Here is a 14,418-nt window from a genome sequence, read left to right on the forward strand (position 1 = left end):
TTCTGTAAAATCTAAAGATATTCCAAAATGTTAATCATGTTAGCTTTCTAACATGCAATTCTCTGGGAAGGCAGACATCAGAAAGTGAAAGTTTTATATTAATGGGATTTAATTAATGTGTATAGGAGTGGTGGGTTCACAGTCTTGAATGTACATTAATAGAATGTATATGAATAATGTATCTGTTATAAATGTGAGTCCTGCATTCCAGCACTGCTTGTTACTTAGAACACAATGTTCTGTCAGCATGCAGATTCATCATTATTTTTCAAATCATTTCCCTCCTTTATTTTTTTCATAATCCTCAAGGAAAGAAAGCAATAAATGAAAAATGAGGTGATTATCAATGATATGACCGCTATAATCCATGTAATTGAGAAATGTTCATTCCGATATGGGATCAGAGTCAGATTTCTGGACTCTTCTTAACCTGTGAACATTTCTCATTCAGTTGTTTACTTCTGTGTGTAATTCTAACAAGGCTGAACTGGAGACAACAGTACATATTTCCACATTACCGTTGCACCATCATCTTCCTCAATATTTTAATTATGTTATTTATCAATGTTTGTGTTCTTCCCGATTTGTTTAAAGCATTAAACCACAGATTTGTATTCTTTACTTATATTTAGAAGCTAGAAAAGCAAGATTCAATTCTGGTATTGATACCGGACGAAGTGGGGGTTCCTCTTCCCCAGTGGGTGTTGCTGGGGGTGGACTTCTTATGATATTCTGAGGAAAGGAATTTTCTGAGATTTGCATGGGAGAGTGAGTAATCTTCATTTTTGAGGAATGAAATCCCTGTGTTTCTCAAGTCCCATTTCCTTGAGTCCAGTCACAGAAAAAGGATAGCTAGAGTTTCAGCAAAGCTAGAAGCAAAGCCAGTGTCCAGAGTTTCCTTTCCATGTTGGAGCCACTTCCAGTTCAGCATCAGGCCGGTTGCGGTCCATTGGTCCATTGTGTGTGGGGTCCACATGGTGTGGGCCACACGGGAGAATGCCAGGAGCCAAGCATGCCAAGAGGAATGAAGAGCACAAGAGCACAAGAGCACCAAGAGAGCAAATTTCTTTGTTCAGGGAATTAAGTATCCCAAATCCTCATGGGCCTGCAGTGGCCACACACATTCTGGCCAACTATCTCTGTCCCCAAGTGTGACTGACAACAAGTACCTTTCTTAGTCCTCCTAACTTTACTGGGCAGGCACCTATCTTCCCTGTGACCAGTCTCCTTCCCCCAGTGTTCTGCAGGGAACCTACTTATAATGTCTGGCCTTCCCTTTGCTTTTTTCCAATTTATCAGCTACTTACAACAGTATCATTGTTATCTTACTTGTCTCTGTGGGTAGAGAAATAAATGTTTACAAGAAAGTTATCTTATAATTCATGTTTCTGTTAAAATAGCACAGGGATAGGAAGGCTTTGAGAGGCCATTCAGGTTGTTCTCCCTATTCGCAATATTTAATTTTTCTTAATCTTGGTTATTTATTTAATCCTCCTTTAAATTAATTAATTCAACCCTTTAATACTATATTGAGTTCTAGGACACATACGAAGAGGTAGCATATGGAGCACTTGTTTTCTGAGAAGACAGAATTTAGAAGTAGCTAACAATAAAAATATTAAGCATTAATATAGGATCTGAAAAATCTAGTGTGTCATGAGATACTGAATTATCAATACAGAATATTACTGTTGTTTTTAGATTCAGAGAAGAAAGCAAGCCATGCAGGCAAGAGTACTCATTAAATGCTTCATTGATTATGCAGAATTTATGATTGGTTGTGAAAGAAAAGGAGAATTTTGATAGGCCTGGAAGAGCCCCTGGTGCTCAGAAGGGATGGAGACAGCATAAGCAAAAGGACATTCAGGAATGGGCTACGGGTGCATCAGCCCATGGGAGCAGAGTGTTGAAAGGTATTCTTGGGGCAGCATCAGACGTTTGAAAAAATAGAATAATTATAAAAAGTTCATATTTTCATTGAACAAATATTTATTGAATGATTATTAGTGTCCTCTGATAATACTATAATCCAAGGCTATAATACATACTTTTTGGGAATGGTAGGAAGCTGTAGCTCTGAAACTGGACCACTGTATGGAGGGGAGGCACTACAAAGGGCTCGCGGTTTTATATGGGCACCAAGCTTAGTCTGTAGATGACATAAATAATATAATCCTTACCCATATCCATATTGATTATTTTCAATAATCATGCATAAGTTTTGCTATGATTAATAAAATAGGAATTTTTTGTTGCTTTTTTGGTCACATTTTTTTTTTCAAGCAACAAATCCAAAAACTGTAGCTTACCTATTGGAGTTTGGTAGAGAATTAGGGTTCTTTCTGTGTCATATTTTCATGTGGAGAGACATTTGATTAATTTAACTGAGCTTCTCTCTGCCCTACTCACTCTTCAGGGGAGTTAATTGATTTGTAAATTTGGAAGCAGGAACTGAGCATGTGTCACTAATACTCTGTTATCTTCTTACCTGCAGAGAGCATGCTCTGTTCTCTAGGATATGCTCCATCACTAACCTAATTGACATTTTAATCCCTTTGCCTAAACCTTCTGTTTTATTCATGGATTGGCTAACAGCTGTCTCTGGGCCAAATCTGACTCATTGCAGGCCAAATCTGGCCACCCTTTTCCATTTACATGTTGTGTGTAGCTTTATTGCTACAACAACAGCATTGAGTAGTTGCAACAGAGATCTGAAAAGCCTAAAATATTTACTATCTGGCCCTTTACAGAAAAGATCCATCAACCCCTGGACTCTCATTTATAATTTGGGCAGGGAAGTCATTTATTTGTACTCCCTGAATTCCTAAATTAATCCCAGCATTATCCTGTAGGGATTGGTGAAAATTTTTACTTTGAAAACATGTTTTGTTATTCAAAATAGTACAAATCCTTAGTGTAAAAATGAAGTGGAGTCAGGGATGGGAGCTATTTAAGTAACATAGGTATGAGCCAGTGAGGTTTGAACTAGTTTGGTGATTATGAAAATAGAAATGTAATACAGGGTTTAGGGGTTATTATGAAGTGCAAATTATTTGGAAGTTGATGCCTACTTCTTCACAGTAGCAGTAAGCAAGGTGGACAGGAAAAAAGCAAATGTCTCTAAGAATTCAAGCCTAGGTGACTGGGTTAATATCCTGGGAGCTCTTACAATGTATTTGTTACTCTACCTATCTGGCTTGCCTCTGGCCCTTTAAGTCCCACATTCACCAACATCAGGTATAAAGGCTCCAAGCCTAGTAACATCAGTCACGCAGGACCCCTCACTATTATTAGACCTATCTACACTGAGCATTTGTCTGAGGAACTTCAGCATCCATTCAGCATTTTGTTCTAATGAACTTGCCGATGCCTTCTGTCTTCCCAATACTTAAGTTAAATCTCAGTATTTTTCTAATAGACACCTGGTTTATCTCCTAACTCCCTTATTTGTTCAGTATTAATCAATTTTTTTTTCATAATTTGTTCTCTGCCTCTTTCCAGTAAAGAGTACGAGGTGTTAGACTACTCACCTTGTACAGAAATCCTTTAATATAAACAATCTTGGCTTCTTTTGTTTTCTTCTCTTTTTCACTATCATTAATGCTTCCCAGACAGTACACTTTTTAGTCTTTTAGTCTCAAGGTTGTTTCACATGCTGCCGTTTTCCTTTTTGTCATCTTGTTTTTGGTGAATTACGTTTTATTTCTTTTGACTTCTTGTGGAGATTACCTAGGTCTTTTCTTGTGGATTTGTACTGAGCTGATTCATATTTAGCTTCACTTGGCATTTGGCATATTTTCAGTTGCATTTGTGTGATTTATTAAGGAGATTATTTCTGGGATTTCACCATCTTCAGTTTTACCTGCGGTATGTACATTTCTACACAATAGTACCAGAAGTAAAAATCAAAGTTCAGTTATATTTGAAATGGTATCATCACCTTTCTCCGGTGGTATTTAGACTGTGGATTTTTTCCCCCCTGATAATAATGTGTATATATATATAGTTTAAAAAAAAAAACTGGCTTAGCTCAGTGGTTGAGCATCAACCTATCAACCAGGAGGTCACAGTTTAATTCCTGGACTGGGCACATGCCTAGGTTGCAAGCTTGATCCCCAGTAGGGGGTGTGCAGGAGGCAGCCAATCAAAGATTCTCTCTCATCATTCATGTTTCTATCTCTCTCCCTCTCCTTTCCTCTCTGAAATCTATAAAAACAAATTTTTAAAAAAGACCAAATAAAACAAGAGAATATTGTCTCATTCCCTGATGCTGATCACCAAATTTTTCATCATTCCTTCCAGAAATAGTCCATGCCTATATTATACACAAACATATTTTATCTTTGTACAGACATGGACATACATTATTTATTGTTCTTGCCTTTATTTGTTTTATCTCACCATATCAGTACCTATACATGTATCTCATTTTGAGGAATGACTGAATAGTAATAATGGCTATGTTTATTGAGTATTTAGAAACTTAGGCACTATATTACACTCTTTATAAATTTCATTTCACTTTATTTCAAATTTATTTCATTGATTTTGTTATGTCATTCACAACCAACAACAACCCTATGAAATAGATAGTATTAGTATTCTATTCTTGCAAATGAGGATACTGAGACTTTGCCAAGGTAACTTTGCCAAAAATGGCTGAACTGGAGCTCTGAATCTACACTCTTTAACTATTATATTCTTCAAGTATATTTCATTAACGATTTCCACCAATATGACCTGGGATAGTAGTAAAACATAGATCTCTAGGTTTGCTCTCAGAGATTCTGAATTAGAAAATATTTGGGGGAAAGTCACAAATTTTAATTATTAACAAATGATCCAAGTAGACTTTGTGTAGTGTAAAAATCTGTGCACCTCTGTATTATATTACATCCCCTCCTTGTATGAATTATAGTTATTAAACAGTCTCCTAATGAGAAATCTAAAAAATAATTTATAGTACTTTACTATTATAATCAATGCCCAATACACATCCTTACATATACATGTTTATTTGTATTTGTGGGTAATTGTAGGAAAGATTTCTGGAAGTAGAATTCCTGGGTAAAAGAGTATGTGCACTTAAAATTTTGATACACTTTTGGGAATTTTATCAAGAATACAGGTAGTCCTCTTTTCCTTGCTAGCCCCTGGTTAATTACTAGTTATTTTCCAAGGAGTAAAGATTTTGAACACTAAAAAGAGATTAGTCAAAAGTGTTTTTCAGCCAGTTCGTTTGATTTATTTTTTTACCCTGTATTAGTTTGCTAAGCTGCTTTAATAAAGTACCACCAACTGGGTGGCTTAAACAACACAAATTTATTGTCTCAACAACACTGGAGCTTTGAAGTCCAAAATGAAGGTATGTGTAGGGTTGATTCTTTCTAAGGACTGTGGTTTGCTGGCAATCTTTGGCATTCCTTAGCTTGTGGTGGCATAACTCTGATCTTCACTATATACACGTGTCTGTGTACATGCCTATTTTAAATTTCCCCTCTTTATCAACTTCATCTTAATTTAGCTAATTACATATACAACAAGCATATTTCTAAGTAAGATCACATTCTGAGGTAGTGGGGATAGGACTCTGACACCTGAATTTTGGGAGACACAACTCAATCCATAACATACTCAAAGTAATGTTTGTTAGGTGGTACATTGGTTTTTCAGCGCTTTGCTGGTGAGATTTCTGTTGTGATTTCAAATGTTTAATTAACACCTCCAACTTTGAAGTGGCTGATCAAGAAAGGTTTAACTAATAATCAAGCTCCACAGACATTAATTGGTAATATTTTCTGGAGGGGAAAATATCCTGACACCCATTTAGAACTCAGATGATTGATATTGGTAAGATCCGATCACAACTTTTCTCATTCATGACACTAAGAGGCAAGCTTCCCTTAACATACCCTCCTTCCATTTCATTATTTAATAGAAGGTTTAAAAGATCTTAGAATATTATGCTAAGAAAAATAAGTCAGATGGAAAATGTCAAGAACCATATGCTTTCACTCACATGTGGGATAGAAAACTAAAAGCAACAAATGAACAAACAAGGCAAATAAACAAGTGAAAACTCATAGACACAGACAACATTGTGTGGTTACCAGAGGGGAAGCGGGGTATAGGGAGGGAGTAAAGGATAAAGGGGGTCAAATATATGGTGACAGAAGGAAATTTATGTGGGTGATAAACACATAATGCAATATGCAGACAAGGTATTATAGAACTGTACACTTGAGACCTATGTAATTTTATTAACCAATGTCACTCCAGTAAATTTAATAAAAAATATTTTAAAAGTAGCAAGTGCACATAATTTTCTAGAGTGTAAGAGTGATAATTATGGAGTGCATATAAATAGTGCCTTGCAGTACCATGCTCTAGGAATAATGATGGCACTTTATCCATCCATCTGTTTCCAGGTGAAGGAAGAACATTTTTATCATGGCAAAGCTCTAAAAGTTGTTGCTACCTAAAGATCTGCTTCCTAAAGGTCTTTTGTAACAATTGACAGGTTAGCCTAAAAGAGGCTTAAACCAATTCACACTTCACCTAATGGTACCCATTTTTCCAAATTGTCACTAACACTATCTGTTATCTACAGCAACTTGATCAAGAATGGTGTATGATGCGTTACTTTAATTTATTTACATCCCTATATATAAAAGCCTAAGTGACCTTCCAACTGTCTGACTGGTAGCTATGATGTGCAATGACCACCAGGGGGCAAACACTCTGACTGGTAGCTATGACGTGCACTGACCACCAGGGGCCAGACACTCAATGCAGGAGCTGCCGAGCTGCAGTGACTTGGCAGCTGCAGTTCTTGGGTGATGCACCCGGAACCAGAGAGGAGGGAGCCCGATTCCGGGGTGCATCACCCAAGAATTGCCTTCTCACAATCCAGAACCCTTCGGGGATGTTGGAGAGCCGGTTTAGGCCTGATCCCCACAGGGGATCATCACCAGTGCATGAATGCATGCACCGGGCCTCTAGTTTAATTAAAAATGAGATCAAGCATCTATTCAGATAAGAAAATGAGCTGCTCCTATCCTTTGCCCGCCTTTTCCCCTTAAGATAATGATCTCTTTCATCTCAATTATTAATTCTCTTGATATAATAAAGATATTTACCCTTTGTCATAGAATTTCCCCAAATCTGTCATTTTCTCAATATTTGGAATCTTAGTGGCTTTATAGAAATATTTACATGTACTCAAATTCATCAGTTTTTTTTTCTACAAAGTTCTGGTTATGCTTCTGGTTATCCCTCCTAGTCAGAGGTTATTCCTATTTTGAGATTATTATTACAAGTTTATTTACTTGTTATTTAAATATTTTCTGGAATTTATTTTCATATAAGAAATGAAGTATTTATTTAGCTTTATTCTTTCTTTCCAGATGACTAGTCAGTTATCTCACTGGCAACTATTACATAATCTATTCTTTCTCTACTGATTTGACCTAACACTTTCATAATATAATAAAATTTCCACAAACATTGAGCTTTGCTTTTTTAAATTCTTCTTCTATTCTATCAGTCGCCAATTGGAACGACTGATTGACCTGTCGCTATGAAGTGCATTGACCACCTCTCGGTCCCTCTCCCCATTCTGCAGGCTCTGATAGCTGGATGGTCAACCTGGAACCATGGGGGAACCGGGGTGGTGATGGGGTGGGACTGGGGGCTGGCGAGTGGGCGGAAGGCAGACCTCTTGGTCCCTCCCCACAGCCCACAAGCTCCGATCACTGGATGACAAATGGAGAACCATGAGGAACTGGGGTGAGTGGTGGCTGGGCAGGCCTGGGCACTGGCAAGTGAGCAGACGATGGCCCTAATCCTAGGGTCCCTACCCGTGCACGATTTCATGCACTGGGCCTCTAGTCATAATATAACAAAGTGTATTTTCCACTGGACTCCAATTTTCATGTCCCCCACTCAACCTTTAATAGTTTCTGTTGCCTCCCTATGTGATGGCTTCTGCTGGTTTTACCCTGTCTGTTTTCTATTGCTGTGGTAACTAATTACCACACACTTAGTGGCTTAAAAAAACATAACTTTATTAATTTATGTTTCTAGAAACAGAGGATGGGTCCCACTAAGCTAAATTCATGGTGTGTATAGGGCTGTTTGTGGGGCTGCATTTTTTCTGGAAACTCTAGGGAAAAATTTATTTTCTTGCCTTTTCTAGCTTCTATGAGCTGTAGTCCTTCCATTTTCAAAGCCAGCCATGGCCAGTCAAATCTCTCATGTCTTATCACTCTGACACTGACTCCCCTTTTCTCCTTCACTTATAAGTGGATAATTCAGGATGATCTCTTCCCACCCACTTAAAGACTCTCCTTATAATTTCCTTATTTTTCTTTTCTTTCTTTCTTTTTTTTAACCTTTGCTGGAATTGAACCTGGGACCCTTCAGTCCGCAGGCTGATGCTCCATCCACTGAACTAAGCCAGCTAGGGCTTCCTTATTTTTCTTAGTATTTCACATTTATGGTATAGTCTTCCTATTTAAATGTCAGTGTAAGTCTTCAGGGTATAATTTCTTTATATTGAAGGACATGTCAGAGCATGAAAACCACCTCCAAAAGCTTTCACCTGTTTTGAGTCATTTGAAATTGTGAGTCATCACTAACTTTGAGAGAGTCATAAACCCATACTTCCTTGTGTTAGTATTTTCTCATTATCAGAAAAAAGAATTCAGGCAGCAGCAAAAGTATACAGGTAGCTTGTAACTTATACTGACACATACTTCTATTCCCATCTTCTTACTTAATTACCATCTTAAGGCTCATTTCAGTCAAGCCACCATCTTCTGTTCTCAGGAGATGTCCTGTGTTGATCACATTGGGCTTGAAGACTTCCAGTGGCAGGGAACTTGCTATCTGCTAAGCAGCCAGTTTCGCACCTGGAAGCTCTAATTTTTAGAACGCTCATCTTGAGCTGAAATCTGTCTCCTTGTTACCATCTCTCCATCTGCACATTCATACCCCCTTAGAAAACAATTGGCTTCACCCTTCTACTTTTCAAGTACTTGTGATGCATGTATCCCTGCACCCTTTCTTCAATCTTTTCTCACATGACATGGGTTTGACACTCAACACTTTCCTTATCCATGTCCAGCGAAAATAGTCCATTTGGTCTTTGCACCTGCTCAAATGTGGGCCCCAGTACCTACCAGCTGAGGGCTCTGGTGTGGTCTCCCTGCTGTGTTGGTTAAATGGCTTCAGTTTCCTCCATGTGGTTAAGAATAGAGCTGCGTTAGAGGCAAATTCTCGGAGATGTCTTGTCAAAGTTGTCTAGAAAAGCCTCTGAGTCATCATATTTCTAATAAAAAGCTACATCATTGGTATTTTTGAGAAACAGCTGCACCCATACCTGGCTCCCTGGTTGTTGCCAAGGTTTTTCGTAAGTCAGAGGGCAAAGTACTACCTTGCAAAGGATAATCAACATAAAACTGCTAATCTGTCTTTTATGAAATTATTAAATCAGATCATCCCCAATTCTAATTAGCACAGAGGAAGGGAGGGCTGTCACTTTCTCTAGTCCAAATATCATACTCGTATTAAATCAGCCAGTGTCACATTATATCTTTAGCTGGTGTATTACACACGCCGACTCATTCTGTGAGCTGTAACTACTAAGTTTTTTCATGGTATTGCTAATCTATATCCCCCCATACTGAATTTTTATAACTCATTTCTGTACCGGATGATATGACCTTATTTTAGTCACTAAGAAACTTTGACTTGTTAGATTTGGTCTACCCCTGATGATTTTAAACTTTTATAGGAACACGGTTTAAGCAACCTGTGAAAACAGATATTGTAGACTTTCAATGGATAATTGTTTATTTTTCTCTTGGGGGGGGCATAATGTTCTTTTAGTTTACTCAGCTTTTTCTCCCTTCCTCTTTTAAATAAGATAGGAAAGCAACCAGAAGTTCCCAATCTATGCCGGTTAGAAGGACAGAATCTAGAGAGAATTTGAGGGGTTGGGAAAGTGGAGAATGATTTTAAACTTTTATAGGAACACGGTTTAAGCAACCTGTGAAAACAGATATTGTAGACTTTCAATGGATAATTGTTTATTTTTCTCTTGGGGGGGCATAATGTTCTTTTAGTTTACTCAGTGTTTTCAGTATGTATCTTTTTGAAGAAGTTCTATGTGATCCACACATTGTGCAATCAACTGTAGCAGGTGGGATGAAGCCAACTAAGTACGTCTAGGTATGATAGATTCACATTCGGTCAGGAGCTATGAAGTTAGGACTTCAGGGCCTTAGGGACCTGGTTAGGATTCAGGGAAAGGATTCTTTGTCCCTCAGATGAGAGCTGGCAAACACCAGTCAGAGAACACAGTCTTAGGCATGCTGCTATTAAAACAAAGCAAGCACGGGAACACATTTGAGATCCTGGAACTGGGCATTAGAATAAAGATGGAGTCTGAATATCAAGGAGAAAGCAAACTGCTGTCTAGATTAGAGCCCACTTTTGCTAGACGAGGTACACTGGAGCCTTGAAGGCCAGTCACAACTTGTTGAGCCAGTTCTTTTCATTCCTCTGTTCTGTTACCAGGATTTACCATCAATAGTACGTGGGCACTTAACCTGTAAATCAAAATCCAAGTTTCCCACTGTAAGGAAAGAGAGTTAAATTTTAACAGCCATCCAGGCCATTGTGAACAAAGTTCACAACAGGATTTAGCGTTGTTGGGGAGGGTGGGGAGGGATGGGAAGGGGAACGTGGAAAGGGGGCGAGTTCCAAGGGTAATATTCTATCTTTTCAACAGAGTAGTGGCACATTCAATTTTAATCATCTCACATATCCATTCTCTTTTGGGAGATACTTGTCAGGTATTTTGTTGAATGCCCTTCTTTCTTGACAATATGATTACAAAAGCATAAGTTTCCCTATTTTTGTTTTATCATATCCTTCCTTAGGGCTCTCGCTTTCCATAAGGAAATTGTGTACTTCAGACTTTTATTCCACTGAGAAATGATGGTCCTTCCATAGGAGGCACTTTGTTATTGTTTAAAATATTTGTTCTCCCTTTTGCCCACACCCGCATGTCTACATACATATTTACAGAGGGAAGCAGTCAGAGTGCATCACCACCAAAATGTTACTTACTGTTAATTATCTGAGCATGCTGGGTACAATGTGTGTTTTTTTTCTTTTCTTTATGGTTTTTAATATTCCTCTAATAAGTGTATATCCTTTCTCTTTAAGAGGAAACCAAACTAATTCATTGCATGTGGTTAGATTTCAGAGTGTTTTTCAAGGCCTTTAAAATGCTCATAATTCTTTATAAACACAGATTTCCAACTTAACCAAAAGATAATATTATCAATTCATAGAAAATTCCTTTTTGTATTGACCCAAATTTGCCCTCCTTGACTTGTAAATATCCATTTTTGTTCTGCCTTTAAAAAAAAAAGTTTTTATTCACAGAGAAGAGGGGGAGGGAGAGAGAGATAGAAACATCAATGATGAGAGAGAATCATCTTGCAGCTGCCTGCTTCGCACTGGGGACAACACAGGTGTGTGCCCCCATCTGGATCTAGAGTCGAACTGTGACCTCCTGGTTCATTGGCCGATGCTCAACCACTGAGCCACACCAGCCGGGCTGTTCTGCCTTTAAGAATGTTAGAATAAATCTACCACAGCAACCTCTCCCCTTCCCCACTTTGTGGGATAGTTCTTGAGAGGCAGCCTTTCAGACATGCTGAGAGCACTGTCGCCTGCTGTCAGGCTCCTCTGGGTTGGAACGCTGCAGCCCTTTCATCATATCTTCTGTGACATGGTTTTTAAATCACATGCCATCCTGATTGCTTTCCTCTGGACGCTTTCTGTTTTGTCACCCTTTGTTGTTAAAAATAAATTACTCCCAATTTCCTGCTTTCAGTAGAGTAGAGTGAACATAATTGACTCTTTGATGTGTGAGGGTCTGGTATGGTCCGAAAGCAATTGCACTGACCTTGACTACTTATTCTCGGTACTGTAAATATTATAGGGGAAAAATAGGAGCTTGCGCTACATCTTTACCAACCCTTGGATATGTCTTGGAAAATTTTTTTGAAATTATTATTATTTTTTTCTTATTTGGCTTTTTCTTTTGGTAGTGAATTATGCTATACAAAGGTAACCGATATCAAAAACAAAACATGGTTAATTGTTAAATTCACAATGCAGATAATCTGGTTTTATTTTCCTCTAGTAAACTGTGACCTTTCTGAGGGCAAGGATTATTTCTTACTAGTTTTAAAAAATCTTCTGCGAATAGCATAGTCCTAGCTGTATGTGATGATGCCCAATAAATATCTGATGCTCAGTTAATGTCTATACAAGAAATTAAGATCTTGTAAAATGAAATAATTCTAATTTTTAGAATATAGTGAAGAATCAGTAATATACTAGTAGAGTTGGACCTTAATTTTATTCTAACTTGCAAGGAGTAACCTTAGTATATTAGTTAACATTATTCACCATGAAAAATACTAGTGTGTTATGTGGGAATGCTTTTACCTCGAAATGGCAGAAAACCCACATTGCAATGGCTCAAGCATTAGGAACTTTATTAGTTATTTAAGAAGCCTGGGGAAACTGGCCCTGGGCTACTACAGTAGCTCAATGATGTCATCAAGGGCCCAAGCTCTTTTTATTCTTCTGTTGCTGTCCTTGACCTGTTACCTTTTTGACTTTAGGCTTATTGCCTTATGGTTACAATGTCCCTGCCCTAGCACCGGGCATCAAACATCCAGACAGAGGAACCTGAGGGCTGAGACTCTGAAGCAGCCTCCTTGCATTTCTTTTCTCTGGGGAAGATAGTTTTTCAGAACCCTTCCAGCAAACTTCCCCTTATATCCAACTGACCAAAACTGAGTCTCATGCCTATCTTCAGGAAGCAGGCAAAGGAGTAGAGTCTTGGGAATGACTGTTCATTAAACAACAGTTTAGGCCACAGCTAGAAAATAGACATCTTATCTAATAATAGACAAACATGGTAATTAACCGTACCTCCGACACGCTTCCCATCGGCTAATCAGGGTGATATGCAAATTAACTGCCAACCAAGTTGGCGGCTGGCAGCCAGGCAGCTGAAGCGAACAAGAGGCTTGCTTGCTCCAGTGATGGAGGAAGCCAAGGTTCCCCGCCTGCCCCTGCTGGGCTCTGAGCTTGCTCTCTGAAACATTGTTACAAATATAGAAGCTAAACAAACCCCAGAAACCTGCTTTCAGTCAGCCGGGATCTCAGAGCTGGAGTCGCAACAAAGTTGCAAATACAGAAGGTAAACAAATCCAGAAAGCTGCTTTCAGCAGCTGAGGTCTCAGAGCTGGAGCTGAGCCTCAGAGCTAAAGATGGCTCTCAGCTCCAGTGACAGCCATAGAAGATAAATAAATCCCAGAATTAAAAAGGAAAAAGAAATAAAAGAGAGGTTGGGAGCTTCTTTCACCCGCCAGCCTGAAAACGGCCCTCAGCCCTTCACCCAGACTGGCCAGGCACCCCAGTGGGGACCCCCACCCTGAAGGGGGGGCATATGACCTGGCGGGCGAGGGGCAGTGCATGAGGCTGTCTGTGGTCTGGGACCCGGATCTGTGACCTGGCAGGCGGGGGGCAGTGCTTGAGGCTGTCTGCGGTCTGGGACCTGGATCTGTGACCTGGTGGGCAGGGGGCACCGCGGGAGGCTGTCCGTGGTTCCAGGACCCGGATCCATGTCCCTGATGGGCGGGGGGCACCACAGGAGGCTGTCTGCTGTCTTGGGACCTGGATCTGTGACCCTGCCAGGCGGGGGCGGGGGGGCAGTCTTTGAGGCTGTCCGTGGTCCCGGGACCCGGATCTGTGACCCTGCTGGGCGGGGGCAGTGCTTGAAGCTGTCCACGGGACCAAGACACGGATCTGTGACCCTTCCCGGCGGGGCGGCAGCTCGCACAGGGGCTGATTGGCCGAGGTTGGGCAGGGCAGGACACCTGGCTTCGGCCCAGCCCCAGTCCCTCTGGGCAGGTGAGCAGTGCAGAGAGCATCTGGACAGGGGAGGCAGCCCAGCAGAGGGCGGTCTGTACTCCCTACATGGCGGTGGTGACAGCTGTGAGCACGCCAAGCGGAGCCTGCAGGCTGAGCTGAAGTAGCTCCTGCAGGCCATCAGTGCCCAGGTGTGGCTGTGCAAGATCCGCCTCCTGGCCCAGAAGGTGCAGGATTGCAGGGACAGCCACTGTGGCGGGCCAGACTGATGTCCTCCTGGCCGTACCAAGGGTTTGCGGATCTGCAAAGCCAGAGGCCTCCGGTGTGCACATCCCCCCCTGGCATGCAAACATCCCTCAGCACACTGTCACCCCCCCCATGCCTGCAACAGTTGCAAACCAAGGCGTGCACAAGTTCACCCCACCTCTCCACCACACCTCCATCACCATGGCA

The 14,418-nt window shown here is 40.3% G+C and overlaps 1 protein-coding gene across 1 annotated transcript in view; it reads left to right on the forward strand.

Moving 5' to 3' along the window:
* The window catches only part of LOC102759493 (ankyrin repeat and sterile alpha motif domain-containing protein 1B), a 553,884-nt gene that overhangs the window by 215,737 nt on the left and 323,729 nt on the right, over positions 1 to 14,418 (forward strand). The gene's annotated exons all lie outside the window — the stretch shown is intronic.

Source organism: Myotis davidii, unplaced genomic scaffold, assembly GCF_000327345.1.
Source record: "Myotis davidii unplaced genomic scaffold, ASM32734v1 scaffold120, whole genome shotgun sequence".
Lineage (NCBI taxonomy): Eukaryota > Metazoa > Chordata > Mammalia > Chiroptera > Vespertilionidae > Myotis > Myotis davidii.